Source organism: Condylura cristata, unplaced genomic scaffold (genome assembly GCF_000260355.1).
Source record: "Condylura cristata isolate star-nosed mole 26May11 unplaced genomic scaffold, ConCri1.0 scaffold00025, whole genome shotgun sequence".
Taxonomy (NCBI): Eukaryota; Metazoa; Chordata; class Mammalia; order Eulipotyphla; family Talpidae; genus Condylura; species Condylura cristata.
Genome location: NW_004567126.1, coordinates 663,008 through 668,676, shown reverse-complemented (window position 1 = coordinate 668,676; position 5,669 = coordinate 663,008).

The following is a 5,669-nucleotide window of genomic DNA, read 5'->3' as shown; positions in this document are numbered from 1 at the left end:
TGCTGAGCTTTTAACTCTGCGCCACCAGGGAGGGCCCTCAGTTATATTTTTAAAATCAGCTTCATGTTTCTTAACTTTGTTATTTCTGAATGTAGCTACTTCATTTTTTCCCCCAAGATTTTATTTATTTATTTATTTATTTATTTATTTATTTATTTATTTATTTATTTATTTTTAAAGATTTATTTATTCGCACAGAACTGGGGTACAGGCCAGAGATGCAGAGGGTGAGAGGATTCACCAGAGACAGAGCAGGGAGCAGAACAGGCAGAGTGACGAAGTACACTGCTGAGGGGAGCAGTGGGCGGGTCAGGAGAGGTCTGCCTCACCAAGTGGATCCCCTCCGGGGCAGGCAGGGATCGAACTCATGTGGAAGTGGCTTAAGCTTCTTTGTGCTATGCTTTAACACACTGTGCCACCAGGGAGGGCCAGATTTTATTTATTTTTGTAGAAGAAATGGGATACAGGTCAGAGGTGCAGGGGGTGAGAGGAGTCACCTGAAGCACGTGGAGCAGAACAGGCAGAGCTACTGAAATACACTGTTGAGCAGAGCAGCAGGTGAGAAGTCTTTTACACCATGTGGGTCACCTCTCTGGCCAGGGATGAAACTCTTGCTGCAGTGGCTGTGGACAGCTCCATAGTGCTTCACCTTAACTAGCTGTACCACCAGGAAGGGTCCCTATTGTCACTTTAATAGTTCACTTGAAGTTTTTCCTTCCTGATGCTCTTATCATGTATGGTAGTTTTTCTTTTAAGGATTTTTTGGGCTTTGTTTTAGATCAGTTTTTTTTTTTAAAAAGATTTATTTATTTATACATACAAGAGCTGGGGTGTAAGCCAGAGGTACAAGGTATGAGGGGGATGAAAGGATTCACCTGAGACAGAATGGGGAGCAGAAAAGGTGGGTTGACTGAAAGACACTGCTCAGGGGAGCAGCAGGTGAGAGAGGCTTGGTCTACTGTGCCATGTGGGTCAGCTCCCTGGCCAAGGATAAAACTCACTGCTGCAGTGTCTCTTCATAGTGCTGAGACTTAACCCTTTGTGCCACCAGGGAAGCCCCTGTTTTTGATCAGTTTTGTTGGGCACATTTGGAGAAGGCAAGTATGCCACAATCTTGCTGGACTATTCATAAACATACGTACTGGGAAATCAAAAATTTACATGACTTGCTTTATTGCAATATTCACTTTATTGTGGTGGGGTCTGAACTGAACTCACAATATCCCCAAGGTGGGCCTATAAAATATACCATGGAGTGAAATGCTGGGTAATATGGTAAGAGTATGTTTTGTTTTATAAGAAACTGTCAAACTATCTTTTAAAGTTGATGAACCATTTTGCAGTCTCACCAGCAATGAATGAGAGTTCTCATTGCTCTATTCATTTAATTCATATAGTTTTTACATCATTGTTCATTTTTTTAAAAGACTGATCTATTTATTCACACAGAACTGGGGTAAAAGCCAGAGGTGCAGGGGTGGTGGGAGACTTCACTGGAGACAGAGTGGGGAGCAGAACAGGCAGATCAACAAGGGTCACTGCTGAGGGGAGCAGCGGGCAGGTCAGGAGAGGTCTGCTGCGCCATGTGGGTCACCTCCTGGGCAGAGGATCGAACTTGCACTGACGTGGCTGCAGCCAGCTTGCATTGCTGTATCCTAACCCACTGTGCCACCAGGGAGGGCCTCATTGTTCACTTTTAAATAATGTTTGCTTTGTTTTCTCAGGTGTAGTCCCCATAGAATTTCCACCAACAACTAACCCGTGCACTACCTCTACAATCCCTTGTATTTTTCCTTCCCTTGTTCTGACCCCTCTTCCTCTCCCTCCCCTGGAGAATTTCTCTGGTTTATAGTTGTCTGTTTATTTTTGTTATTTTATTTTCCCTGATGCCTTATTTAGTTCCCCTATATTTCTCCTATAAGGGAAACCATCCAATATTTTTTTTTCCTTTTGACTTATTTCACTGAGCATACTTACTTGTAGCTCCATTTACGTTGCTGTGAATGGCATGAGTTTATCATTTTGATTGATGAGCAGTGTTCCATTGTGTATATACATCACAACTTTCTTGATCCAGTTGTCTATTTTGGGGCATTTGGGTTGTTTCCAGGTTTTATCTGTTCTGTTGCTCCACATTCTTATCAACAATTGCTGTTTCCAGAATTTTGGATTTCTCTCATTCTAACAGGTATGTAGTGGTTGTAATTTTCAATTTCTTAGTGATATGGGGGACATGATGGAATGGAAAATTTAACTCCTATTAACAGGGTGTTGGTGACTAACAGTTTCCTGCAGCTCAAGGGTAAGGTCCAAGCAGGAGATTAACATTTTGAAATGAAGGGCATTTAGATTAAAAAAAAATGTTATAGGAATCACATAACAAAATTAAGCATTTTAAAATGAACAATCAGTGGTATTTAGTACAATGTTGTGCAAGCTCTCACTTTACCTAATTCCAAAATATCTCCCTCAACACAAAATAATGAATGTAATAAACCTACACGCATTCAGCATGTACTGTTCCTGTACCTTAAATCCCTGGCAATTTGCTTTCTATCTCAGTTTGTCTGTTTTGTATATCTGAAATAAATGGAATCATAGAATGTGAGTGAGTGAGTCCTCCTTTCATTTAGCATTTTATTTTTGAGGGTCAGCTACAATGTAGCAAGTATTAGCACTTCACTCATTTTAAGGTCGACTATCTCACTGACTATATTAAGTTCCACATTTTGCTTATCCATTTAAAATGGACTGTCTCCACTTCTTTGGCTATTGTGAATAATGTAGCAGAATGTCTAGGAGTATTTGTCCCAAAACCTGTCTCAATTCCTTTGGGTATATACCTACAATGTAGATAGTTTTTAAGTGTGAGTACTGGAGTAGTTCATTTATTAAAGGTTAGTATGAAATGGAAGTTTCAAAGAAATCTGGGAAGGAGTAGATGATAAAAGGGGAAGAAACTGAGACTGTGTAGTATCTTGAAGCCAAGTGAGTAGATTATTTTAATGAGGGACTGTGTCAATCATTGCCAACAGGTCAAGGAAGGTGAAAATGAGAAATGGATATCTGCAGGTCTGAACTCTAGGAAGTTGACAAGAGTCATTTCAGTGGAATAGAAAGGAATAAGTTTAATGGATATCAGGGAAGACCTAAATAGAGAGAAACACCATGTTCTAAGATTAGGAGACTTAATATTGTTAAAATTGTGATTTCTGGGCCCTCCCTGGTGGTGCAATAGGTTAAAGCACAGCACTATGAAGCTATTGCAGCCACTGCAATACAAGTTCAATCCCCAGCAAAGGGATGATCCACATGGCGTGGCAGACCTCTCCTGATCCTGTTTTGTTCCCCACTCTGTCTCTGGTGAATCCTCTCATCCCCTACATCTCTGGCTTGCACCCTAGTTCTGTATTTATAAATAAAAAAAAAAAATCTTTAAAAAATATATAGTGGCCCTCCCTGGTGGCGCAGCAGGTTAAAGCACTGCACTAAGAAGCTTAAGCCAATTCCGCATGAGTTCGATCCCCACCTGCCCCGGAGGAGATCCACATGGCGTGGCAGACTGCCCACTGCTCCCCTCAGCAGTGTACTTCGTCGATCTGCCTGTTCTGCTCCCCACTCTGTTCCTGGTGAATCCTCTCACCCTCCACATCTCTGGCCTATACCCCAGCTCTGTACGAATAAATAAATCTTTTAAAACTATATATATATATATAGCGATTACTTCCCAAATTAGTCAACAGGTTTTATGCAATCAATACTGAAGTCGCATATTTCTGGGTAGAAATTGAAAACCTGATTCTACAATTTACATGGAAATATACGTACAGCTGTCAAAATAATCCAGAAAAGGAACAAAGGTGGAGGACTACCTGATAGTAATCAAGACAGTGTGGTCTTCGCACAGGGTAGACATATCGACCAATGAACAGAACAGAGTTCAGAAACAGATTTACACTTAAATGATTTACTGATTTTTGGCAAAGTAATTCAATGGCAGAATAGAGTAGTCTTGAACAACTGGTATTAGAACAACTGAGTATCTCTATGGAAAACAATGAACTTCAACCTTATTTTAAACGACGTACAAAATTAACTAAAAATGTATATACCATAGACTTAAATATAAATGCCACAGCCATCAGATTTGCTTAAACTGGTATTCTCATGTAGTCACTAGCCATTGACCTATGGGATTATTCCCAACAGATATCTTGTCCTTAAAACAGGATTCTAGATCCTTCCTTGCCATAGTTTCATGTTTCCATGGCCCAGTGCAATGAAAATTGGAGTTCTACTCCTGACCCTCTGAGAGTTCACTCTCAGGTCCACTACTTCGGTTTTGATCCATTCTACCTCCAACTTCTTCTACCTCATCTTCACCACCTTCACTCTAATGCACTCTGGGCCACTGAAATGATCTACAGGTACTCCCTACATCCAGACTCCATGATGCAGCCAGAGAAGCATGAGATTTTCCTGATGACTATGTTCCAGAAAAAGGTAAAGATCCTCACTAAGCACATAAGGCTCTGCCTAGTGTGGCTGCTGCTACCTCCCTCTCATAGCCATATGGATCATTTTCTTTCTTTTTTTAAAAAAGATTTATTTATTTATGCATGAAAGAACTGAGATACAGGCTAGAGGTGTGGAGGGTGAGAGGACTCACCAGAAACAGAGTGGGGAGCAGAACAGACAGATCCACCGAAAAACACTGGAAAGGGTGTCTGGAGAGGCCTGCCATGCTATGTGTGTCATCTCCCAGGGATCGAACTTGTGATGCCGTGGCTGTGACAGCTTTCTAGTGCTGTGCTTTCACCCTTTGCGCCACCAGGGAGGGCCCCATATGGACCATTTTCTATTCCCACACTCTTTTCCTCTTTAAGCTCTTAGCACATCCTGTTTGCTCACCTCCTTTGGGTCTTAGTATAAATGCATCTTCCTCAGAGAGGCCTAGCTGACTCCTCAGTCTCTGGAAGGTCTTATAGTAGGATCTCATCACACTCTGGGAACTGTCTTCCATAAAATGGAAGACATGGTCTGTCTTCCTCAAGACCAGGAATCCTTCTTAGCATGTTGAAAGCAATTAAGAAATGGCTGACACTTTATCAGAGATCATAGGGAATTAATGACAACACCTCCACTCCTCCCTTTGCAGTTTAAAATCTGAGTGTAACTTCTGACATTCCCTTCTCCCCCCCAACCCACATTTAACTATAATTATCCCTTGCTGTCCTCAGGACATTACCAAAATGCACAGATATTCAAAGTCATAATCACTTGTCTAGCTCTGTATCTGCAGGTTCCAATGCATGGTTGGTTGAATCTCTGAGTGCTGAACTCCCAGACATGGAGGGCCAACTTATTTACTGAAAACACCATGGTTTAAGTAGACTGGCTCAGTTCATGTCTGTGTTTTTCAAGGTTCAACTATATTACCTGAATGAGTGAGATAAAAGTTCAGAGCCCACAATTCCAAACTTCAAGCTGTACTACAAAGCCATAATAATCAAAACTGCATGGTACTGGAATAAGAATAGACATACAGACCAGTGGATTCGAATAGAAAACCCACATATAAACCCACGAGTTTATGGACACCTAATTTTTGACAAAGGAGCAAAGAAGATACAATGGAACAAAGAAAATCTGTTCAGCAAGTGGTGCTG